This window comes from Lacerta agilis, chromosome 1, assembly GCF_009819535.1.
Source record: "Lacerta agilis isolate rLacAgi1 chromosome 1, rLacAgi1.pri, whole genome shotgun sequence".
In the NCBI taxonomy this organism is placed as follows: Eukaryota; Metazoa; Chordata; class Lepidosauria; order Squamata; family Lacertidae; genus Lacerta; species Lacerta agilis.
Window position 1 is genome coordinate 18,422,532 of NC_046312.1, and position 27,621 is coordinate 18,450,152.

The window sequence follows — 27,621 nt, forward strand, 5'->3', positions numbered from 1 at the left end:
GTGGGATTATTTAATGGCCCCTCACAATTGCAGGCTGATCGCCGAAGAATTGATGCTTTTGAATTATGTTGCTGGAGGAGACTCTTGAGAGTCCCATGGACTGCAAGAAGATCAAACCTATCCATTCTCAAGGATATCGGCCCTGAGTGCTCACTGGAAGGACAGATCCTGAAGTTTAGGCTCCAATACTTTGGCCACCTCATGAGAAGAGAAGACTCCCTGGAAAAGACCCTGATGTTGGGAAAGATGGAGGGCACAAGGAGAAGGGGACGACAGAGGATGAGATGGTTGGACAGTGTTCTCGAAGCTACTAACATGAGTTTGGCCAAACTGCAGGAGGCAGTGAAGGATAGGCGTGCCTGGCGTGCTCTGGTCCATGGGGTCACGAAGAGTCGGACACGACTGAACGACTGAACAACAACACAATTGCAGAAGAGTGAAATGGAGATTGTAGGGCTGGAAAAACACTCTTGATGGGAAGCCTGGAGAGCCACTCAGTACATAGTACTGAGCAAAATGGACCAATGAGTGGACTTGGTGTAAAACCTGGGCTCAATGTTCCATTCATACCAAGGCACTGGGATTAGGGATTGGGCATATTCATTGAGAATAAGGCTATTAATGGCTAGTCAGCCACTGTGACAACAATATACTGGCACTGGCTGCCAGTGAGCTTCCGGGCCCAATTCAAAGTGCTGGGTTTGACCTATAAAGCCTTAAAGAGCTCAGGACCGCAATACCCCAAGGACCGCCTCTCCCCATACAAACCAACCCAGATCCTGCAATCATCAACTGAGACTCTGAGATCATTTGGACTAGCATGAAACAGCAGGAGGGGAACCAATGGCTTCAAGTTACAAGAAAGGAGATTCCAACTAAACATAAGGAAGAACTTTCTGGTGCTAAGAGCTGTTGAGAGTGGAAAGATCTCCCACAGGAGGTAGTGGACTCTTCCCTTGGAGGTTTTGAAGCAGAGGTTGGATGGATATCTGTCATGGATGCTTTAGCTGAGTTTCCTGCAGGGGTGAAATCTCCTTTCTTGTAACCTGAGACCATTGGTTCAGGTCCTACCCTCCGGAGCAGGAGAAAACAAGCTTGTCTTCTATGTGACTGCCCTTTATATCTCTGAAGGAGGCTATCATATCTCCTCTGTCTCCTCTTTTTTCATGCTAAATATTCCCAACTCCCTCAACTGTTCCTCATAAGCCTTGGTTTCCACATCTTTGATCATCTTGGTCACGGGGACACGGGACAATGAATTCAAACTACAAGAAAGAAGATTCCACCTAAACATTAGGAAGAACTTCCTGACAGTGAGAGCAGTGGAATTTGCTACCAAGGAGTGTGGTGGAGTCTCCTTCTTTGGAGGTCTTTAAGCGGAGGCTTGACAGCCATCTGTCAGGAATGCTTTGATGGTGTTTCCTGCTTGGCAGGGGGTTGGACTGGATGGCCCTTGTGGTCTCTTCCAACTCTATGATTCTATGACTATCCTCTGCACACGTTCCAGCTTGTCAATATCATTCTTAAATTGTGTCACCCAGAACTGGACACGGTACTCTAGGTGTGACCTGGCCAAGGCAGAATAGAGTGGTACTATTACGTCCCTTGATCTGGACACTATACTTCTGTTGACACAGCCTAGAATAGCATTGGCTCTTTTTGCTGTTGCATCACACTGTTGACTCATGTTAGCTTGTATATCCCTTGATATTGGATATTTGTTTCTCTGTGTGCAGTACAAACATTGAGCTATAAACACTCGTATACCTGACCATAACTCGGGCTGAATCAGTAAGGTTGTTCCAGATCTTTGAAATGTGTGCATTCCCAAACAGAACGGGGGAGCATGTATCTTCACATGGGTTTGGTGATTATCATTAAATTGCCTCAAACATGATGTACCCTATTGGTGACCGTAAAATATACAAAAGAGTGCACTTTGGCATTGTCCCAGTTGCCTGGATACGAATCAGCAGGAACCAAGAAGGAAGCTCTTGTATAAATGGGAACATCAGCAAGAAGAAAGGCACAGCTTAGCGGCCAGTAAAAAGAGAATTGGTAACATGGTGGTATACCCTTTGTTTTAGGGGTTTTAACTTACTTGATCATTTTGTTCTTAATTTATTGCAGAATCCTACACCCCAACACTAGGAGGTATATACAATGTGCTGCTTGTTCGATGTGGCTTTCAGAGTAACACCAAATCTGGAGGTTGTGTACATTTGCAACTCACATCATATCCTCTTTATGAAGTGGCAGAAAAAAAGAAATAATGAAACCTACTGAAAAGCCCATTTTCTTTCTTTTGAAGCCGACAAAATGCACAAATTATGGCCTGAGCTTAATTCTATGGTTTATACCTTTGCATAATCAGATAAGTGAGCTTGAACTCTGTGCTTCTAGTTTATAGCAAGGTAAACTTAAACATACAGTCGGATCCAGAAATCCAGGAGAAGGAGAGAGGGGAGAAAAGACCCTGAACAGCAGAGCTCTTTTCCGGGGAGTGATGGATGCTTCACTTCCTCATTCCATGAGAAACTGGGCTTGGTCGCATCTCTGGGGGAACAAGCTGCTTCACTGCGTAACCTCCTTTCTTCCGTAAGCCTCCTCCAGTAGACTATCCCTACACTTAAGAGTCAAGCTTACAGCCGTTTCAGCCCATGCAGAGAAGCTATCACAGCATCTGAAACAGAGATGCCTGCCTGCCTGCCTGCAAACGAGCAAGTAGGTGGGCAAACAATAGACAGGAGCGAGCCATAATCAATGGCACAATCCCTGGCATGCATTCATGTGCTGAAGGGATGGGGCCACAAGTGAGTGGTGAGAGTGCAAGTGCTTTGCATGCAGGAGGTTGCAGATTCTGTGCCTGGTATCCCAGATTAACAAGGTCTGAGGTCTTGGGGTCTTGCTATTCACAGCAGACAGCCTAGAAGGCCCATTGTATGTTTACATGTAGCTGCATGCCTTTCTCCCCAAATATTACAGTTTTCACCATAAAATATATGGGGGTGCATGTTCGAAACATGCCATCTGTTCCAGAAAAATCATCAAGTGGCCTTTCCGCATAAGGAGGTTATGCTTTCTCATAGGACAATGGTCTCTTCCACACAGAACATCCCAACTGGTGAACTGCTCCCATGGCAGAGTCAATGCGACATGCTGACTGGTTTCAAATTCTCAATTAGACAGGGGGCTTGTTAGGGACCAGTCACTCTCCCTCTTGTCTCTCTTCTTCTCTTTATAATCTACCTCATGAGATTGGCAGCATGCAGGGCCTGCTGCGACACATTCCTTAGAGCAGGCATAGGCAAACTCGTCTGTTTTGGGACTACAACTCCCATCATCCCTAGCCAACAGGACCAGTGGTCAGGGATGATGGGAGTTGTAGTCCCAAAACATCTGGAGGACCAAGTTTGCCTATGCCTGCCTTAGAGGCTGGATCTGCTGCCTCCACAGTCGCCTCCTGATGGAGGCACTGCTGGTCTCCTCCCATCCCTAGGGAGGAAATGGCAGGGGCAGCCTTCTGGGGGGCCCTGGGCTCCACACCCACCCAGCATGATTCAGAGCGTGCCCCTTTTACCCCCACGACAGCCTTTGATTCCCACTCCAACCATTGGGTAAGGTTGATTTGATTCCCCACCTCCACTGTTCCTCATGTAGATCTTCAATGCCCTCTTCTTCCCTGGTTGGCAGTGGAGAGGCCATTTTGTACTTCTCCTCAGGTGTCAAAATGTATTGGGGCCCACCCTGGCACCATGTACCCTCAGCACCTTGGAGGAAAGACAATATACAATAATTAGAAACCAAGCAGCTAATCTTGCCATCCTGTACAAATGTTTTGGGGAATAGGTCCCAATTAAATCGATGGGAATTATTTCTGTGTAGACATGCACACAGTTGTCCTGCTAAACATTCCAGGGGTTGTAATAACAACTATAGACAATATTGTAGCTTTAAGACCTAAACTCCTGCCTTGCCCTGCATTCTGATAACTGCTCCATGATGTCATGGCATGTTATAATCAGCAAATATCAGAATAGTGGTTATGAGAATACCAGACACACTCATTTATTTATTTTTAATATGCAGGGAGATTGCTTAAAGCAAGGAGGTTCTTTATTTATCTTGTGGATTAAAAATAGCTAAATAGTTACCCATCGCCCACTCCAAGGGAACAGTTAAAAGAAAATGTGATCATAGAAACATATTTCAGTGTTATCCTAGTTTACTTCAAACGTGGACCTTTTTCTTTTTGAAAAGCAGCGTTGCTTCCCTGATGTTGGAGTTCATGTGCCATGTGGGCTATTTAAAAAAAAATATGTATTTTATTCAGATATACAAAGCCACTAATTAATAACAAGAAGGCACAATGGCAGTTTTCTGGTTGAAACCACAGCAGAAAACTGAGTAGAATAGTGCATATGCTTGAGAGAAAAAATTATGCCGTTCACCCTCCTAGTGGTTCTGCTATGTCATCTAGTATCTGTCACAAGGTGCGACATAATGAATTATGACATGAAATAACCATTGCGTTGACCCACCAAGGCAAAACCAAATGCAAAATTATTCATTCTGACCAAGCATGTCAGAAATTTCGAAAAAGTCATCCTCCTCACCCATTTATTCATGAGGCACATTCTGTCATAGATCCGGTTAAAGAGTTCTAGCTAATGGGCATACAATATTATTATTATCACCTCTCATTTCTGCAACACTCTTAGGACATGTAATGCAGTGCACTGTAGAATTCTTATTTTATTCCACTTTGAGGTCAGGGAAGGGCCATGGCTTAGAGGCAGCACATCTGCTTTGCATGCGGAAGGTCCCAGGTTCAGTTTCTGGCATCTCCAGGTAGGGCTGAGAAAGAAGCCTGTCTGAAAATCATTCATTCGTTCAAATAATATGCCACCTTTCCCCCCCCCCAAGTCCTCAAGGTGGAGCTTGCAGTTCTCCCTCTTCCTATTTTATTCTCAGAACAGACCTGTGAGGTAGGTTCCCCGTCTCTGCCTCTCGCCCACCGCTAGCAAGCAGACCATAGAAAATTCCCTGTAAAGAAAGGGTGTCTCTACCCCGCCCCCGCCCAATCATTCATCCCAGACACTGAGATCCAGCTCTGGTGACCTTCTGGCAGTTCCCTCACTGCGAGGTTACAGTTACAGGTAGGTAGCAGTGCTGGTCTGCCATAGTCGGAAAAAAAAAAAAACTTCCTTCCAGTAGCACCTTAAAGACCAACTAAGTTTGTTCTTGGTATGAGCTTTTGTGTGAATGCTCACATGCACATGAAAGCTCATACCAAGAACAAACTTAGTTGGTCTTTAAGGTGCTACTGGAAGGAAGTTTTTTATTTTTTATTTTGTTGCAGGGTTACAGGAAACCAGGCAGAGGGCCTCAGTAGTGGCGCCCACACTGTGAAGTGCCCACCCATGAGATGTCCAAGAGATAAATAACCATACGGCTTCCATATACAGCCCTGTATATGGAAGTTTTTTATGGCTGATGGTTTTCTGTGTTTTAATATTTTGTTGGAAGCTGCCCAGAGTGGCTGGGGCAACCCAGTCAGATGGCTGGCATATAAATAATACTATTATTTATAATAATATAATTTATAATAATAATAATAACAATAATAATAATGTTGTTGTTGTTGTTGGAGGAGGAGGAGGAGCCTTAGGCTGAAACAGGTTCCCAACTCCTCCGATAACACTTCCTCAGTCACAACGCAATTATAAAACAAGTAACAGGTTTGGCAAAATGGAAACTGGGGGGATAGGAAGCAAGAGAAGGAAACTGAGGAAGTCTTCCAACCCAACCTGCTGGCTAGCCAGGAAGGGCAACTGTGTATGGAGCCAAAAGTCTCAGCACATCCTGGCGCTTCTCTGTGCATTTCAGAGTGTTTTGCTCCATTCACAACACCGCCAATGTGTTTTCTTTTTTATGGTTTGTTTTAAGAAGGGCTTGCTTCTTCCTTTTAATCAATTAGTTTGCCCCTCACTACTTTTGTTCCCCTACCCGGGCAACCTGCACTCCCTGTTCAGGCCAAAGTGCACCACAATATCATCTAACAAAGGTCATGTGTGTTTTTTAAACACATGACTGTTCAGCGTGTGACAAGGCCCAAGGTCCTAGCACCAGATTTTCTATTTCCTCTGGCAGGTACTTGCAGGTATAGTGGTACCTTGGTTTTCGAACCTAATCTGTTCCGGAAGACTGTTTGAGTTATGAAACGTTCGAAAACCGAAAACTCAATACGGAAGCCTCGAAACGGAAAACTCAATACAGAAAACTCAATACGGAAGCTGTGTGGCATGTTTGACTTATGTGGTGTGTTCGAAAACTGAATCATTTACTTCCAGGTTTACGGTGTCCAAATACTGAAATATTCATCAGCGGAGATGTTCAAAAACCGAGGTACCACTGTAGTTACATATGATCTTGCTTTACCAGATCAGCTGCTGAGAATGACAGCACAGAAGGGCCCGTACTCATGTTCGTACGTGGGAATAGCTTAGTTAATTCAATGACTCATTCATCTCCTCTGTGGCTGAAATCCACTGGGAGTTGAGTATTTTCAGTGATATTTGAAGATCTCCAAACTATAAGAATTTGGGTGTGGGGTGGTTCCTTTATATTTAAATAAGGCCTGAAGACTTGGGCATGGGGCCTGCAGCTGTTTGGCTCACCTATGTGCCCCCTTGGCCTATTTGGGGCTGGGGTGTGGCGAATTCATTGTTACATGAGGGGCTAGCGTGACCATTCTTGATTAAAACAAAATACTCTGGACCCAGAACTATATGACCAGAGATGGAATTTTCTGAAAATCTCTCAGGGATCTTTTACATCCAAACCATGTGATCCACCAACATGCCTCCCTTACATTTCAGCAGCTGCTGCCAGTGGCATGGAATCGGATGAGCATTACAGCTGCCTTGGCTTCCAAAGACTGTGTGGATGGGCCATTGGGGAGAGGAATCCTTTAGCCTGATGCCAAGGTGATGGGGGTGTTTGAGCGGTCAGAGAGGCCCATCCCATTTTGCTGCCTGAGGTAAAGTGGGAAGGTATGGTCTTGCACATGAGCAGCCCACCCCCCTTGCGAGGGAAGTAATAATCATGTTATAGATTAGGGGTAAACCCTAGAAATTAATAAATGCCAGGGTTTTGATTATCTGGGATATGGATTAAACCAGTGTTTTTCAACCTTTTTTGGGCAAAGGCACACTTGTTTCATGAAAAAAATCACGAGGCACACCACCATTAGAAAATGTTAAAAAAATTAACTCTGTGCCTATATTGACTATATATAAAGTAATTCTCTTGAATTTTTTAATTTTTCCCACGGCACACCAGGCAACATCTCGCGGCACACTAGTGTGCCGCGGAACAGTGGTTGAAAAACACTGGATTAAAGTACAGAACTGTGCCAGACAAGGGAATTCGTGAAATTCCTAGGCTGGTTTATGAAAACCAGACTGCCTTGCTTACTGAAAAGCAAACCTGTTACCATGTCAAAAGGTGTGGATGGGCCATTGGGGAGAGGAATCCTTTAGCCTGATGCCAAGGTGATGGGGTGTGTTTGAGGGGACAGGAAAAAAAGAAGTTTTTGAGCAAGAGTTGCTGGAAGAGAGGAGGAGGAAGACGAAGAGCTGGAATCCATCTTTGGGGGAGGCTGGCTGCAGGCAGCTTGTGCTACAGCCTCTTGAAATGACCGTGCTGTAAGATCTGGACTCCCTCCATGCAGACTGAAGGTGTAAGTAGGTGAACAAACCATATTTCTTAAAGTCACAATAGTCTCCGCCATGTCTTCCATTCTCCAAAGGGACACAAACCCTGTGTGGATGTCTGGGACCCCACAGGCTCTTGCCACTGCTCTGGCTTTTGTAACAATAACAAACCTGCTTTTGAAATATATTTCCGACCACAGAACAACTCACAACCTGAGCTTCAGGGGGGAAAGTCTGAGTCAGTGGTCAGAACGTCTAGGCAAGCATAAACTCTGGGCTTTAGAAATCCAAAACATTCGAAGGGTTGTAGGCTGAGGGAGGCTGTTCAATCTGCTCCCCCAACAACGTTAATAATGTTGCAAACCTCCTTTGTGTCCCTTACTGTGGTGCCCCCCCCAATTAAAAGGTCCCTTTCTGTACGTGGAAAATGCAGAGGCTTGAACTACCTCTGCTTAATGAGGAATAGGTGTCATTCTTACTTTCCAGTGTTTTTTAAAAAGAAATTCTGCCTTTTCCTGATCAAAATGTTTACCTTGTTTGTATTCATGTCAGGAAAAAAAACTTGTAAGACAGCAAACAAAATCTGATACCACCTTCGTCTTTAATCTGAAGAATGCATCACTGCATGCATGGATTGTGTGTTTCAATATATATTGTTTAAGAGATCGGTTGCCAGAAATCCTAGGTACAGGGGCTTAACAAAAGTTTTAAAATGCATAAATGCTAACTCAGTCAATAAATGCAGATCGGAACGGAATATGCAATAGATACAAACCTCAAAATTGAGGCTAAGACAGGCTTATTGATGACAAATTTCTGTAACACGGCATTATGGTCTTGCTCCTTTTACATATTTTTGTTTCAAGAAAGGGACCAGGGCGGAAAAAAGGGGGGGCTGGTTCACAATTTTCCAAAGCCAGTCCCAGCCGGTGGGGGTGGGGGGTGGGGGCAGGAATAATCAATTCTCATCTGGAATCAGCCTCGTAATAATTCCATGATGCAAAACATCTCCTCCTGAGCATCTCCCACCCCCCCAAAAATAAGTATTCTATATGGGGAGGGGACACACCCTATGATCCCTAGGTGAGAACTCCGTACAATATCCTCCTGGATGGAATTTAAACAAAGTATCCATCTGCTAAGATTAGCTTTCTTATTAGAATGCTATAAGGATGTGGAATCCAAAATGCTGTCCAAATGCAAACTTTGATATGCTGGGGGAGGTGTGGGTGTGGGTTGGGGTGTTAAGAGAAAGGGTTGGGACCGAGAGGGGAGGGGAGTGGCAAATTGGGGCATGACATTCATGCTTGACTAATGAAAACTTTCTCGAAACCTTGCTGCCCCCCTCCCAATATTTTACTTACTTGCTTATTTATTTATTTATTGTAATTCCAAATCCCTAACACTCTACAACAATGTCGCATTTTAATGTAATATCGTCTCCTCCGATGCATATTCATGAAATAAAAATCTTGGCAGTGGCACAAGAAAAGGGGGATGAAGTTTGTTTGGCGGAGTGTGTCACATTTCCAGACCAGCGGATTTTTTGATTAAAGTCCCTTATCCGTTTTATCATGCATATCCACTCTCTGATTAAAGTGATCTGGAGCTGACACTCACAATGTCAGAATGCACTGAGACCCTTCACACAAAACATGGCTGGAATTTATATCCTTAAAGGAAAAAGGAAAAAGAGGGAGAGGGAGGGAGGGAGAGAGAGAAAGGCCAGCAAATACTTGCCATGGTAATTTAAGCATATAGGTATATAGATAGGTATTGAAGTAAGAATTTCAACTAGTGCTATGCCCTATATGCGCTCACTTTACTATTTGCTTTGGGGGGGGGACTTCCTAGATACAGCTGAATGAGTTACTGGAGAAGGAAAAAGCCACCTCGCCAAATATTTGCAATGTCAAAAAAAATTACGGGGATAAGGCTCACCTGGCTGAATATTTGCAATTTTGCAAGTTATAGGGGGAAGGGGGAAATATCCACTCCAACAAATATCCACAGATTTACAAATTACTGAAAAAAAAGAATCACCTCGCAGAATATTCACAATGTTATAACTTACGGGAAGACAATTCACTTTGATGAATATTCACAAGGTTTTAATGGTTTTGTTCTCCTGGCAGTTGCTTCCTTCCTGATCTTGAGATCCTGTGCAGACTTACTTGGGGGTAAATCCTTTAGGAATTATGCCCTGTTGAATGCAGTGGGAGATCTCCCAATGGGCAAGGCTGGGAAAGGACTCTTTGGGAAGCATTAGCTAGAGACAGGATGCCTTGGAGCACACCGAGAGCAAGATTTCAGGGTTGAGGAACCTTTGGCCTTTTGTTGTAGGACTCCAACTCCCATCAGCCCACCAACATGATCAATGATGAATGAATGGTGGGAACTGTAGTTCAGCAACATCTGGAGGGATGCAAGTTCCTCACCCATCATCCTTGAGAGGGAGGTTCACACAAGAATTGGAGGACCTTAAGATAACCCAGTACACACTACCTCTAGTCGTATCCTAGCAGAAGAGTGCCAACTTGAATAAAATAATGGAGGGCCAGGTAAACCCCAATCAAAAGCTGCCACACTCAAGCACCATTTGAATGGCAAGGCCCATTAACTTTGGGGGCAGCCCCCTCAAATATTGGGGAGTTGAATTGATCTTGGATTTGGTTCCTATGCCTGACAGGTAGGTTTAACCTCCCCTCCCAGTTCTAGGAACTAAGCCAGATATCCATCAGTCTCCATTGCACAAAAACCTTCCTGCAATATGAGGTCACCTTTCTAACCTTGCACAGCAGCATGTCTTGTAATTTGCCCGCCTTCAGACCAGCAATGGAAAAAACATGGAGGAGCCCAGACTGTGTTTTATTGTTCGCGATTGCATATGCTTACACTTTTTGGATTTCTCCACAATAGCAAGTAAAATGAAGATGGGTTTGGTGATGGACGAATAAAAGTTAAAAAGGAATTAGCAACTATATTTAACGGTGTGGGTACCGCAGTGCTGCAGACTTTACCAAGTCAGTTTATTGCATTGAACACATTAGTTCATCTCTCCTTAATTGTTTGTTTTGCTTTTGTTGTTACAGGTGATCTCCATAATTGTGTACCTTATAATTTGCACCCAAATAGAGACATCTCCCCCCCCCATTTATCAGCAGACTTTAATAGCAGAGATAGCATTCATGGGCCATATCACTGTTAATTAAGACTGAAAGCATTTATCAATTAATCAGTTCAATTGATCTACTAATTCATTAATTACAGCGTTTTAATTGAACCTGTCTCCTAGTAAAAAGGTGTTTGGCGCTGATGGCGGTATTATGAACAGTCTATGTAACATCGCTTAAATGCATGGTCCAGATCATTCAACAAAACTGTTTTCTGGGCATGGAGGGAGAATGCTCTGAGAAAAAGGTTTAGCCAATTAATTTATCTGTCTCAGAATAATGTTACAGGCAAAAAAGTATGGCCAATGCAAAGCAGATTATCCATCTTCAAGAGAGTAAAGGATATGGCTCAGACCCAGAGACTCATTATGCCCTCTAAGCTTTTCGTTCTGGTCCTCAAAAGTCTCCCCAGCTGGCCACAGCCTTCAATGGTCCTGCCTCACATCCCATGATGATGATATTATTTATCACCTTTGCTCATCTTAAACTGATTTAACAAAATAAAATACAACCAGATCAAACCAGTTTAAAAGCCAAATTTTAAACAATGTGCAATGTGCAAAATCCACAAAATGCTGATCCAAAACTCCTAACAGAAATTATATGAGGAAGCTGTAGAACAGAGAGGAACACTGGTGGATCAAGGGCAAAAACTAAATCCCCAGAGAAGGCTAAAAAAAATCAGGTGTATGAATAGGGAAATGTCAGACCAAGGCATCCTCAGCGGCCTAATTTCTTCATGTTGAAACATCAAGTCTCACATCTCTTGTGTAACTCCTCAGACCATGGACCTTTGTCAGTGGTTCTAAGGCATCATCTTCCCATACACTATATATATAGATATAGATATAGATATAGATTATTGGTGCAGTTCCTTTCTATTACATTTAAAGAATGCTAAAGTGGGTTTGGGGTTTTTTCGGTCACACCTTTTTAAAAATTACAATAAAATGCCACACCCAAATAATTACATTTGGGTTAGATATATTTGTACAATGCAATGCTGCGATCCTAAGTGCATTTGCTTGGAGGTATGTTCTCTTGAATTTCATAAGACTTACTTCAACACAAATGCATTCAGAATTGCAGCATAAAGGCTCTCTCTCTTTTTTATTTCTAGCTGATTTTCAGCAGAGGGCTGATGGGGAAGGAGGGGAACTGGGTTATAAATCCTGTTTTAGTGTTTTGCTATTTATGCAAATTTCCAAATAGAAAGGCATATGGCGTCAAAGTAGCATTAACTATCTGCTTTTCACCAGATCTCTCACTGCCGCCTTAGAAGGAAAAGGGAAATGACTCAGGGGAGGGGGCTGTATAGAGAAGTGGAATGTCATATCTAAATGTCATATTGGATTTCTATTGTCTCTCTTAAGCGCCCCTGGTTCTCTTCAACTGCTGTGCTTTCTGCTGGCTGGGCCCCTGGTGAAAGTCTCTTGCACACAGAGGTCGTCGACTGCCACCATCAAATTCCCCTCCACATGCACAAGAATTTCGCTTTCTGGAACCAAACATTTCATCCAATCCTATGCTGCAGTTATTGGAACAGGTTTTGCATTCTTACAAATGCAAAACTGGCATGGAAACCACCCTTGCCGCAAGCCAACCACCAAGCATTCCCTTCTCTAAATAAACTTCTTTAGTTTATTTAGACACATTTATGAACTGCATCATCCAAAATAATGATGCAAATAATCCCTAAGCAGTGTACAAAAAAATGATATAATACAATAAATCAGCAATTCAAGTATGCAGAACTCAGTCAGATGTGTAGGTACCGGAACATTGTGTAGGTACCGGAACAGGAAGTGGTGCTATTTTTGGTCACTTCCTGTCAGGGACTGGCAAGGCTCTGATGAGTGTGTAACAGAGGAAGGGGGCGGAGGCTAACCTAAGAAAGGGGTCAGAGATACTGAAAAACAAAGGATAAGATTTAAACTACTAACTGAGTGTAAAGAAAGAGGTGGATTCTCCCTGCCAGACTTGAAACTGTATTATGAAGCGGCTTGTCTCTGTTGGTAAAGGAATGGATGGTGTTGGGGGGGGGGAACAGAACTATTAGATCTGGAAGGACATGATAATAGATTTGGCTGGCACGTGTATTTATGGTATGACAAGATAAAAGCGCACAAAGGTTTTGGGAACCACATATTCCAAAAGTCTCTCTATGAAGTCTGGGATAGGTATAAAAACCTATTGGAAAGGAAAACACCTTGGTGGTTATCACCACTAGAAGCTTTGAGTGTGAAAAAAGTCAATATTAGTAACAATCGGGTAACATATGAAATGTTACTTCAAAATGATGGTGTAAAATGGAAACTAAAACCATATGAGGAAGTGAAAGATTTTGTAAATGATTGGTTGCATTATTATCAGATTAATGAGATGTTCAAAGATGATATGAAGAAAAATGGATTTGGAAATGTGAAATCTAAATTTGAAATAGAAATATTGAATAACAATTTTAAAATACTGTTGTTGGAATGGCATGTGAAAGATGAGGAAGTGAAGTCGGTGATGATTCACCGGGCGAAAGATTTTGGATATAATATTATGTTAGAGGACTGGGAGAAATTGTGGAAACAAAGAATGAGATTTACTGCATGTAATGCTTTAAAAGAAAATGTCTTGAAGATGATGTATAGGTGGAACATTACACCGGTGAGATTAGCTAAACTTTATAAAGTTGAGAATAAATGTTGGAAATGTAAGGAAAAAGAAGGTACCTTTTATCATATGTGGTGGGAATGTATGAAGGTGAAAGGCTTTTGGGATATGATATATAATGAAATTAAGAAAATGTTGAAATATACATTTGTTAAAAAACCAGAAGCTTTTCTATTGGGAATTATAGATACAGACATTAAAAAACAAGATGTTAAATTTTTCCAATATGCTGTAACTGCGGCGAGAATTTTAATTGCACAAAAATGGAAACAAGAAGAAACACCAACAAATGAAGAGTTGACAGTGAAACTAATGGAGTATGCAGAATTGGATAAAATGACGAGAAGAATCCGAGAACAGCGGGACCAGAAGTTCATCAAAGATTGGACTAAATTTGCAGATTATTTGAAGGACAATTGCATTCAATTGAATACGTTGGTAGGACTGCGAGAAGCTTTGTAGATTAAGGAAGGAATGTCATTGTAATATGAAATTTTAGTGATAAGTTTAAGTGTGATAATTTTAAGCAGTGATTGATTGGTGAAGTATAGATATTAGTGGTGAATATTAGGATATCATATGGAGGGTTTGATGGAAGTCACGGCTTTAAAAAGCCAAAATGCTAAGAGTGGAAAATCAATAAATATGATTTAAAAAAAAAAAGAGTTGTAAAGATAATGTGACGGGTTTTATTATTGTATTGTTATAAAACCAATAAAAAATGATATGGCAAAGAAAAACAAAACAAAAAAACCTGTTAATGTAGGCTGACCACAGCCAGGATGGAAATAAGATTTTGTACCAACCAAGGAGGAGTGGCAGACTAAATTAATGGACTATGCTGAAATGGCAATAGTTATGGGAGCAATAAGGAACCAAGAGGAAAAACACTTTATAAAAGACGGGGGAAATTCGTGCATTATCTAAAATGTTATTGTACACATATAAGTTCATTAGCAGGATTAACTGAAACCTAACAGTTAAAAAAATAACTAGAGAGTAATTATTAATTGGAGTAACGAAGGAGATGCAGTGGTATGAATTTAAAAAAATAAGAAACTGCAAAAAGAGGGGGGAGTCTTGTTTGTTTGTTTGTTTGGTTGTTTGGTTGTTTTCAGGGACATCCCTGATTTAGACAAGCTGTCCCTGTTTCTCATTTGATCCTGGAATATCCCACTTTCCCTTAAGATGTCCATATTTTCACTGGAGAAATGTTGGAGGGTATGGAGTTATCCAACGCCTGAGCCATCTGAAGACAATCCTGTATACGGAGGTTTGCCTTTTTAAATGTTTTATTATGCTTTTATATATTTTGGAAGCTGCCCAGAGTGGCTGGGACAACCCAGTAAGATGTGCGGGGTATAAATAGTAAAATTATCATTATGGGATGGGATGGGCCTATCTTCAGCAGAGAAATGTTGGAAGGGATGCTCCCCTTCTTTTGAAATAACAACAGAGAGAGAGAGAGAGAGAGAGAGAGAGAGAGAGAGAGAGAGAGCGTCGCTGTTGCGTTATGACAAGGGAAATGTCACTTAGTCTACAGACACTGCTCTGGAGGACTGTAAAGTTAAGAGTGGAAGATCCAAGTATGTAATAAGAATGGGCGGTAAATGGGAGTAGGGGAGGGAGGGAGAAGAGTGAAAAAGAGCAAAAATGTGCTCTTGTTCCCCATCCCACCCCCCTGAAAAGCATCCACATTGTGTGGGTTTTGGTGTATCCATTTTGCATTCTGCCCGATAATGTACCATGCCCACTGCAGTATTTGAAAGCAGCAGGGTTATTTTCCCCATTCTAATTGATGAACAGCTGTGCGGTAATAGACTACAAAGCACAGCTTCACTGATCTCTCCTCAGGCCACTCCAGGAACTGAAAGCTCCACAGGGAATCGGAGGAGAATGAAAGGCGTCCCCCGCCTTCCCGTCCATTATTATTTTATTTTTAAATAAATAAATACATTTTCAAAATGTCTCCCCATTCTCTCTCTCTCTCTCTCTCTCTCTCTCTCTCTCTCTCTCTCTCTCTCTTTTTCTCCCTCTCTATTTTAGCACTTCATAACAGCAATAATTAACTCCAATTTCTCCTTGGAGAGAAAGCAGCTGCTCTGGTTCGTCCCACCGCATAGCACCATCATGCTTTGCACCAGTCAGAGGATGATAGTGGGATGATTTCATTCTCTTTCTTTCTTGAAAGGAAACATCGGGCGTTTTGATTGCTAGCTGGCTGTGGCATTTATTTATCTATTTGCATGCCTATTTGTACGTATTTTGCTAAGCGTAGGTGGCCTACCTTTGCCAAGCTCCCAGGAAAGGAAATCCAGGGGCTTGCAGATTAGTTTAAGCCTCTGACAGACAACTGCTTCCTATACACATTACTGAAGTCACATGGGGACTGGATCCCAAGCAACTCTTGTATGAACCGGGCTCTGAGGATGCCTCTCTGTAAGCCCTCTTCCCACAGATCTGCCACACAAGTGTAATATGCACAAATGATGCCAATGAGAGCATGCATACCCTCCAACTCTGATGAAAATAGGGACGTCCTAGTCCATTATTATTATTATTATTATTATTATTATTATTATTATTATTATGCCCAAGTCACCTTGGGCAGCTTCCAACATATATAAAAACATAATAAAACATTACACATTAAAAAAAACACTTCCCTGTACAGGGCTGCCTTCAGATGTCTTCTAAAGGTTATATAGTTACTTATTTCCTTGGCTTGGGAGTCACATAGCCATACCTTCCAACATTTCTCTGAGGAAAATAGGGACATTCTAAGGAAAAGCGGGGCCTTCCGGGATCAATTCAGAAACTGGGATGGCTTCTGTAAATCCATGACTGTCCCAGGAAATTAGGGGCATTTGGAGGGTCAGAAATTACATGTGTTGCTCTGCGCCCTTCTGCTTATGACCCTGCCTGCCACCAGCAGTGAGCAGGTTGGGAACCTTGTCTCCTCCCTCATGGGTCGTCACAAGTAGGGAGATGGGAGTGAACACACAATGGAAGGGGATTGTGGCTTCACAAGTCCTCAGCCTGTGTTTAGCTCGTAGCTTTGCCACTGAAGCAGGGTGAAAGCATCTCAAACACTTAATGTCCTGCAACTGTCATAAGCCCTGCAATTCTGGCACCATGAAACTGTCAGTAGGGGAGGGTCACATGAAGCCCTCAGACACCCTGAAAGAACACATGGGGGAGCCCATGGGCTCACACGGGCTTGCCCGACCTTCACCATGTATCCATGAAAAGAACCTGCTGAATCAAGCTACTGGCCCATCTGGTCCAGCATCCCGTTCTCACAGTGACCAACCAGATAGGGAAGCCCACACACAGGATCTGAGCTCAACAGTGCTCCCCCTTCCTGCAGTTCCCAGCAACTGGATTTCAGAAACATTGGCGCCTCCAAATATGGAGGCACATCATACCCATCAGGTTTTGTTTGTATCTGAAGAAGTGTTCATGCACACAAAAGCTCATACCAAGAACAAACTTAGTTGGTCTCTAAGGTGCTACTGGAAGGAATTTTTTAATTATTCTTTATTTTGTTTTGACTGTGGCAGACCAACACGGCTGCCTACCTGTAACAGGTTTTGTAGCCACTGATAGCCTCATCCTCCATGAATTTGTCTAATCCTCTTTTAAACCCATCCAGGTTTGTGGCCATCACTGCCTCCTGTGGGAGCCGGTTCCATAATTTAACTATGCACTGTGAGAATAAGTACTTTCTTTTGCCTGCCCTGAGTATGCCCCATTTGTACACACTCCACCGCAGCCACCCGCAGTGGAAACGCTTCCCAGCTGACTGCATGCTTGGATGACATGGGGACAAGCTCTACACACCTAGAGCTATTTCACATGAAGAGGGACCCTGGTTGGGCGACATGCATAGAGTTCTTTCCCATGCTAGCCGAATGAAGGGAGGATGAGGAAGCATTTCAACGGAGCACTGCTGTGGCAGTTGGCACAGCTGTGGCACATGACACCAACACAAAATAGATGACCACATAAGCAAATAGGTTTCTTTTTGGAAAAGGAATTCTGGACATCCATTTATAAAATAAAGCAAAATCCAACACCTTCACTAGAAAGCACATTGAATTAATAAATAAACATCTCAAACATCCCACACAGTGATGATAACCATTGTTCTTCCATGTTCATCCCAAGTACATAGATGATTCAAATCATGCTGCATTTTTTTTTCCAGCTGAGGAATAACTACGAACACCCCCTTCCCAAAAAATATCTTCCTAGGGTCTTGGTTTTTCATGAATGGTCTGCAACCAGATGAATATGAGTATGAACCCTAACTTACTGACTGAAGGAATTATCTACCACCTATTACACTCAATGGAGAGGTTACCATTGGCTTCAGTAGGCTGTGGGTGTCAACCCAATGGCTGCTTTTCCTTTCTTTAGCCTATCCTTACCATGATTTATTTAACGCAAGCTTGGGAAGGAGTTGTGAGAACCTGAAAGCTGCGGCCCAGCCTTGCTCTGCTAACCACAGAGGCTTGCTACATCTTGCGTCAGCCATGACAGGGCCCTATAATAGAGTCCTGTTCGAAATGGAGTGTCTGGATGAAACCTGTCTCTGGGACTCAGAATTCAGAGCAAGATAAGAACCTAGTCAGCTAGGTCAAGCTCAGATAAGGGTCTGGAGTAGAGCTGACGGTGACAGATTGGTACCGATTTGGCCAAGTGATAGAAGTGATGAGACCAGAGCTGGCAGCTGTGAGGAAGAGATTAACAGAGAAGGTCACAGAGGGATATAGTTCTCAAGCTGTGGTTACTCCTGCTTTAATGTGAAAGACTGGAAACAGTGGTGAAAGGATCTTCCAAAATGGCACACCATGAGGGGGGGAAATTCTGATCTGACAGGCTACACTATCTCATGGAATTCGATTCTCAGGCTGAGTGGAAATTTTGTTCCCTCAAATGTCTTTCTCCAAAAGGGAGTCAGGGTCCTAGATTCCCAAAGGCCAGAAGAAAACGATGTGATAGATGCCCCAAGATGGTACCCCGCACGTAAACAAATCAAGAAACCATTACACCTACAATGTCCAAGTGACCCCTAATGATAAGTAGTTGTGGACTTGTGGGCTGTGAACAATAGTCTGGAGAGAGTTGGGCACTAGGAACCAGGAGTCCTAGGGCAAAGCAGGAAGCAGGACAGGATAACAAGGCAGGAGGCAGGACCAACACCCAAGACTAGACACACAAGAGCTCAGGTAGGCTTTGTTGCTCAAGCAAAGCACCAATGGGGCACAAAGCTCTCTTACAGGCCCCATTTCCCCCCATGCATTTAAACCACAATGCTACCACTTTAAACACCCATGACTTTCCACAAAGAATCCTGCGAACTGCAATTTGTTAAAGATGATGAGAGTTGTTAGGAGGACCCTATTCCCCTCATACTCAAACACAGGACGCAAGGGAGAAACATGCTAGGAGGAAGGCACGCTTGGCAAATCCACACCGTGATCAACTCCCGCCCAGAAACCAATGTCCCCACTGTGGAAGGACGTGTGGATCCAGAATTGGCCTCCACAGTCACTTATGGACTAATTGTTAAAACCGTGTTTATGGAAGACAATCTTACTCGGCTACGAGTGGTCGCCAAAGAAGAAGATCCCCTTCACAGAACTACAATTCCCAGAGTGGTTTAACAAACAGTCCCTTTTCCCAAGGAACTCTGGGGATTGCAATGAGGGGAAGAGGGGAACAGGCAGATTGCTGCACCAGCATGGAACTGGCACAGTAGCTGGGCCTAGATCAAGTTCAGTGCTGTCACATTATGGCAGTGGGGCTGGTTCAGGGTCCAATGAATCCTGGACCAGCTCAGCTATGTCCCTCCCTCCCCCGGAAAGCTCCATCTGAGGCATCCGCTTGCATGCTTGGCGACTAGGAATTGGGGGCCATCAAGGCTGGTTGGAAGGATACAAAGGGAGGTTGGATTATCCTATGGGGCAAAATCCTTCCCAAGAGAAATCAAACAGCCTCTCCCCGCTTATAACTCCATTCAAGGAACACTTAAATACTTTTTTTTAAAATTCCCTTATCCAGGATTCTGTTCACAAGTTTTATGAAGTGTTTACATTGCTGGTTTCAACTGCTTTCTGCAATGCATTTTCAGTGTTCTTTAAAAATATGTTAATGCAATTTTATTATTGTAAGCTGCCCTGGGCTCCCTTAGATGAGGAGGGGTGGGTTATAAATTTGGAATAATAAATAATAATACAAAAATGTGATCATTGGGGAATATGTGTACGACAATATGTCTGAATTTCCTGCAGACTTTCTTACTTAAAAACAACAACAACCCACCTACAAACTGATGCAGAAATGAAGCAAACTGAACTTAATATTTGAAAAATGAGAGAGAGATCATTGCCGCACCATAAATTTAAAGCAATTTATAAAATGTATCTTTCACATGTAATAAACATAGTTTAAAATACAGTAAACAACAGTAGCAGCTAGTCTGCCATTTCTTGGGGAAAGTCTTTAAGTTGCTGTTATGCATCTTAAAGCAAATTTAAAATGCATGACTTACCCCCCAGAAAATCCTAGGATCTATAGTTTTCACCTCGCAGAACTACAATTCACAGCACCTTTAACAAACTACAGTTCCTGGGATTCCTTGGGGGAAAGACGTGTGCTTTAAAAGTGCATTAAATGTGTTTCCAGTGTACGCCTTGGATGTGGCCTGAGTGAAACCAAAACTGTCAACTGCAACAAAGGCGATCTCTAATTCCAGTGTAGATTAGTCAGAAAGAGAACATTTCCTTGGACTCTTCCCTTTCCTTGAAGTTCACCACACAAGCCAGTGGCATATCCAGGGTGAAGCCAAGTTAGAAAGAGACCACAAGAGAGAAGAGAGACATTTCCCAGGAACACCATGCTGTCATGTTCCTTCCTTGCTATGCCCAATATTTTGACAGCAGCAAAGTCATTAAACTTGGTAGAGCCCCAGGCTCATCCTGGTATCACTGCATTTCTGCTGTGACCACTATGAGACACTCTTTTGTAAACGGGAAAGAATGGATTCTAAGTGGGGAAATTACTGGGACTGGTGAGAAGCTTTAAAGGCAACCTTTATATCCTGCAATTTTGCACATTAAAACATTTTTTAAAGCAACTACAGTGCTTATTGTATAAGGCTAAGCTTTCCACTCTTCAAACTATTAATAAGGGCTTCCCATTGAGAAGACAAATACATGCTTGATGCATTTTTAATCCTGTGCCAATACATTTGACTAAAGCTGTTTGCTGTTTCAATGACAGGATTTAACGTGCCCTTCTCTATTCAGTGTTTCTGGTTATTAATGGCATGTTGAAAACAGTGAAAGGGGGCATGAAGTTGTACACTGGTCATTTCCCTCCACTTCAGCTACAAAGAATGGCAACCATATTTATTTTATTAGCAAGAATAATCCTAAAGGCAGACCCTCCTTTATGTCCGTGCTAGAAAGACTGAATGGCAGAGACAGCAGCAAAGATTAGCTCAGTTTTAAATATAATCGGCACAATCCATATAATAATACTATCAGCACCACTAATGATTGGCATATTGTTGCACATCACCCCAATCTCCAAGCGGTGCGAGATCCCAGGCGCTCACACAGGATTCATGTTTCCTTTTGCAATGAGGTATTAACATCCCGAGGGACACGGGTGGCGCTGTGGGTTAAACCACAGAGCCTAGGGCTTGCCGATCAGAAGGTCGGCAGTTCGAATCCCAGCAACGGGATGAGCTCCCATTGCTTGGTCCCTGCTCCTGCCCACCTAGCAGTTCGAAAGCATGTCAAAGTGCAAGTAGATAAATAGGTACCGCTCCGGTGGGAAGGTAAACGGTGTTTCTGTGTGCTGTTCTGGTTCGCCAGAAGCGGCTTAGTCATGTTGGCCACATGACCTGGAAAAACTGCGGACAAACGCCCCCTCGACCTTTAAAGCGAGATGAAACAAAAGCCAATCCAGATAAGCAAGAAGCATTATCAGGGCTAGGGTCTGTCTGCCACCTTTGGTCATGCAAAGTACGGGACACGTTAGTCAAAATAAAGGACAGGTCGGGTGGCTGGGGATTGGGGGGAACACACATTCTTATGACACCAAATCCTCCCCTCTCTTTTGTGGAGGAGCGTTCCCCACATTCAGCTTCCCACCTCCCTCACCACCCCAGCCCTGCTCTTCCCTTCAACACACATAGACAGCCAGGGACCAGGGGTAGACAGCCAACTTGCAATAGTGACTTGAGCCACAGCTCCAGCCTCTCGCCCATGTTGATGGCGGAAGAATGCAGAGCTTCCTCTGGAGGAGAGAGGAGAGGTCAGGTTGGGGTGGTGTACCCACACCATGCTAGACCAGCGGGTGGTGCCTGAGGAGGAGCGCCAGCGAGAAGGAAAGAAGGAGGGGTGAGGGAGGGAGAGGAAGTCATTCCTTCCCCATTATCTCGACTGTCGCTCACGGTGGGCTCCACCTCAGCTGCACCAACAGTGACACAGCCATCTTCGTCTGGTCAAGCTAAAATATGGGGGAAAGTCATCCCACTTGAATGGGACAGGGGACACTTTTGTCCAAAAACAAGGCAACCATATTTTTTCTAGGGAAGGGTGGCAACCCTAATCAGGGTTCAAAGACACACCCCAGCCAGGCAAAAATAATTTGGGGACATAAAGCGAGGTCAGTAAGGGGTGGGGCCTGGGGAGACTTCTTTGGGGCAGTTAGGCCTGGTGGGCCACATTCAGCACCAAGGCCTAAGAGTCATAACTCCTATTCCAGAACAATTCACCACAATTCATCTCGCATTTGGAATCAGGCTCCGTTGCACTTGACCATATTAGCTAGAGACTTCACCAGCAACAAAATCAACAACAGCAACAGCAGTGTTCTATGCATATTATACACCTGCATGCTCCAGTTTTTCCTCAGGTAACCAGCACATTAACAGATACACCCAACATAAAAACCAGAGGATCATAGAGATCATTGGGAAGGGTCCCAAGGCTTATCTAGTTCAACCTTCTGCAAGGCACGAATGGCAGATGTTTAGGTATCAATACTTATAACATGATGCTGAGGAAATGCAGCACAGGATGTGACTCCTTTATATGCATTATATGTATAAAGGTAAAGGGACCCCTGACCATCAGGTCCAGTCGTGTCCGACTCTGGGGTTGCGGCGCTCATCTCGCTTTATAGGCCAAGGGAGCCGGCGTTTGTCCGCAGACAGCTTCCGGGTCATGTGGCCAGCATGACAAAGCCGCTTCTGGCGAACCAGAGCAGCGCACGGAAACACCGTTTACCTTCCCGCTTGAGCGGTCCCTATTTATCTACTTGCACTTTGATGTGCTTTCGAACTGCTAGGTGGGCAGGAGCTGGGACCAAGCAACGGGAGCTCACCCCATGGCAGGGATTTGAACCGCCGACCTTCTGATCAGCAAGCCCTAGACTCTGTGGTTTAACCCACAGCGCCACCTGGGTCCCTTATATGTATAAGGTACGTATTATTTTGCATGTGGTTTTGCATATAATTAGTTGGGGGCAGAGAATTTCGCAAACAGCTCCAAGCCGGGAGCCCCATCAAATACCATGCCTAAATCCATTTGAGACTGTTTCCTCCTCCATCCCTAGCAAATGTTACCCTTCCGCGTTGGAAACGAGAAACGCAGATGAGAGATATGGGCACTCCCTCTAGGAAGCGAAAAGGGAGAAAAAGAAAGAAGCTGGGGGGGGGGGGAGCCACAAAGGAATTACATTGAGTTAAGTTTTAACACAAAAGGAGAGCAGAGAAAAGCTTCCCTCCCCCTCCCAGCCCGATTTATTATTTTGTTATTTAAGTGATAATATGAACCTAAGGTTAAGGAGAAATTACATGTGCTGATAATCTCCTAGTGGCCTCCATTGTAATGTTCCATTATAGTGTATGTTAATCACAGCATTAAGTAAAATGTGCGTACTTGTGCTACTGTCAAACACCAGTGGAAATCAAAAGACACAGGAGGTGCCTCCCAATTGTTTTAACCGTTAATGGCTCTTAAGGAACACAATATGACAGCTGGCGGGTGGGAGCAGAAAGGAAAAGAGTGAAGTTTTAAAAATATATAGGTATAGGTATAGATATCTAAAGGTATGCAAAGCAGCACAGATCAATGTTGTTTGGTGGAACCTCCCCAAGGCATTTCTTTAAAACAACATCTATAAAATGCAGTTTAATAGTGATGCTTTTGAAAGGAAAATCTGCAGTTGCAGATTACATGGCCCCATTACCAAATTTAAGTTAATTTTACACTTTGCGATCTTAAAGGAGGCATTCTGTTTGGTTAAAAGGAGTACACCTGCATTGCCTCTCCCTACCTGCCAGATCCAGCCCCTGCATGAGTGGGGGGGGGGGTTAAGTTTTGGCAAACCATATCACTGTTCCCCAGCCCCCCAGCCCTGGCAACGAGGGGAGGGGGGGGAAAGAAGTGGCGAGATTTTAATAGCTAATAATAGGAGGCAACATAAAAGCACAAATCCAATTTAAGTGAAAGGGTTCCTGTGTAAGCATTACTTGTCAGTCTTTGGTCGTACTGTATAGGGACCAGCTAGAGAGCAGTGGCAGAAAAGAAATATAAAGTCCAGATTTAATTCTGATACAGAGAAATACAATTTCAAAACTGGACGTCTTATCATAGGCATGTCCCATTGGAGAACTCATTTCCCTAGCAAAAGCCTGTCACTGCCATTATGTTGTACAAGGAACCAATTTACTACTACAGCTAAACAGGGTTACCAGTGCTGTTGGAACTTAAGCATTTGAAGTTATCGCTAGGAGAGAGAGAGAGAAAAAAAATAGCATTTCAAATGTCAGTGAAATGGGAAGGTATAATTGAAAAGTATCAATCAGAGAAGCAAGAGGGTTTAGAAGGAAACTGCTGCAGTTTTAGAAGGAGTTTCTGATGCCCCATCCCCCATCTTTCTTCCCTCTCTCTCTCTCTCTCTCTCTTCTTCCTTCCCTCCCTCCCTCCTCCATCCCTCCTCTTTCTTTCGTCGCCATTCCCTCCTTCTTTTGGAAGTTGGGAGATTTAGCTTAGTAAAACAAAAGATTTCTGCCCGTTCCTTGTTCGAGTGTCAAGCCACGAAATACATTTTTGATCGTTTCCTCTACACACTCCAGTGCTTCTAATTTCACTACACAAAGTTGCTCGCCCCACCCAAATCCAAAGCTGCCAATCTATAGTGTTTCTAAAAGAAACAAACAAAAGCAGGTTTAGGGCTTTTCCACTCCACTCTCTGCCTCCCCAGCCCAGCCCAGCCCCACAATGACTCATATTAATCTAGCCATTGATTTGAAGAGCTGTCATTTTGACTGGCTGCCACTCCATCTTGCTTGCCCCCCCACCCCGCAGTCTCCCAAATCCTTGGTAGATACTGTGCTGAATAAAATTATAAGCCCAAGGTAACCTTGCACTATAGGATGGGGACAGTGCAGCAGCGGAAGGGGGATAGAAAGAATTTGCAGTCGGAACGGGCGTTTTCACAAGCAGTGTTAAAAAGGTGTTTTATTCTGGAATGGGTCACTTGCTAAGGTTCCTGCAGATGCAGAACTGGAACTGCAAGAGAGACTTTTAGAAATAAAATCCACATTTCCTAATTAATATAGATTTTGGATTCAGAAGATGGATATGGAAAGTGCACAGCGAAACAGTGCAGTGAACTGCATTCATTAAAGCCGAATAAATGTTATTCGTACAACTATGATTCAAATAAAACAAAGTCATGTAGCTATACCCACCAGCATAAGTAATACTAAGGGCTGTTTCACACTTTACACAGCAACAAGCCCAACTGATGTGTCAGGAAACACGTTATCTGAAAGATTGCTGTTGTTGTTCAGTCGTTCAGTCGTGTCTGACTCTTTGTGACCCCATGGACACCAGGCACGCCTATCTTTCACTGCCTCCTGCAGTTTGGCCAGTCGCTTCGAGAACACTGTCCAACCATCTCATCTTCTGTCATCCCCTTCTCCTTGTGCCCTCCATCTTTCCCAACATCAGGGTCTTTTCTAGGGAGTCTTCTCTTCTCATGAGTACTGGAGCCTCAACTTCAGGATCTGTCCTTCCAGTGAGCACTCAGGGCTGATTTCTTTAAGGATGGATAAGTTTGATCTTTTTGCAGTCCATGGGACTCTCAAGAGTCTCCTCCAGCACCATAATTCAAAAGCATCAATTATTCGGCGATCAGCCTTCTTGATGGTCCAGCTCTCACTTCCAACATTACTACTGGGAAAACCATAGCTTTAACTATACGGACCTTTGTCGGCAAGGTGATGTCTCTGCTTTTTAAGATGCTGTCTAGGTTTGTCATTGCTTTCCTCCCAAGAAGCAGGCATCTTTTAATTTCGTGACTGCTATCACCATGCAGTGATCATGGAACCCAAGAAAGTGAAATCTCTCACTGCCTCCATTTCTTCCCGTTCTATTTGCTGAGAGGTGATGGGACCAGTGGTCATGATCTTAGTTTTTTTTGATGTTGAGCTTCAGACCATATTTTGCGCTCTCCTCTTTCACCCTCATTAAAAGGTTCTTTAATTCCTCCTCACTTTCTGCCATCAAAGTTGTGTCATCAGCATATCTGAGGTTGTTGATATTTCTTCCGGCAATCTTAATTCCAGCTGAAAGATTAGGTTACCTGAAAGACCATGATCTCCCATTTAAGCCACCTGGGTGTGAAGATTTTTGGAAGACTTTATTCCTATTGGCATACCAACTTCTGATGTTCATTTAGCAGAAACTCAAGAGTGAGTCCTACCATTTTTCACTGATTAATAAGGGGGGGGGATCCATTTAAAAATTTTCAAAGGGGAGAGAGATATTCAGTGAAATGTTTATGGGAGGGATATGGAGGGGTTATTGCATGTATCATTCTTTCAAGCAGTGTTTGTGAGCCTTCCTTCTTTCATTCTGCAAATTATCTCTCTAGTGGTACACATTCTGCAACCTCCTTGGGTGATCTCACTTATAGAAAACCCTATGAGATCCTCAGCTGTGCTTTTCATGTAAGAGGCTGTTGTGTTGATCGTGGCAGTTATTGTTTCTTATTATTTTGCTTTTAAAGAAATCAGTGCAGAAATATTTTTCTGAAAGGTTAATGAAGGGGTTAGGCACTCAGTAGCCAGGTGCTCTGGCTTCCTAAGTTTCTGCTTCCTAAGTCCAGACGATGATGTTATGAGGTAAATCCTCCCATAGGGCTTTTGCAGCTTAAGAGGTATGGGCAGCCAGGGAGGCTGCAGAGTGCTGCAGAAACATTTAATGGAACAAATACACTACCTTTGACCATCTCAGAATGATAAGCTCAACCATGCTTATGAAGCCATTCTGAAGCACTATGAGAAAGAGGCAGATTGGAAGACAGGTTTCAGCGCACCCCTAGTCTTCTCCCAAAGTCTGAAGCACCTTGTCAACAGATGCCCAACAAAGCTCTTCTCTGATTACCATCTCCCAACAGGCAAACATGTTTGCATTCAGACAGGCCTTTGGCCTCATTAGCTGAATTGTCATGGTCACTGTGAATGCTGCAATTTGTTCAACTGGCTGCTAAAACCTGCCGGTTTATGATCAAAGTTAAGACTATATTATGTGCCTGAGGCCAGCAAAGATGTTCCTAGGAAACTCTGGGAATTGTAGCTCTGTGATGGGAACAGGGGGCTCCTAATAGCTCTCAGAACCCTTAAGAAACTACAGTATTAGTTAGGAGAATCCATGACTGTTTAAAGTGGTATCATAGTGCTTTAAATGCATGGTGTGAATGTGGCCATTGTTGTGGCTGTGCTGCTTAGGTCAATCTCCAGAAGGATCCATTGATTAATGTTGCAATACAAACTTTGTATTGGTGAAAACCACTCTCAGAAATCATTTCACAGGGCTGATGGGTGTCCACCATATTAAGTATTGTTTTTGGAGAGACATACAACAATACAAAGCTGGAAAAAAGGAGTATGTGCTTTTACATTAACTGGGCAACAGAAAAGCTTTTATGAACCTTTTTTTACAAAAAAGTCTTCATAAAACTTCCACAATTTT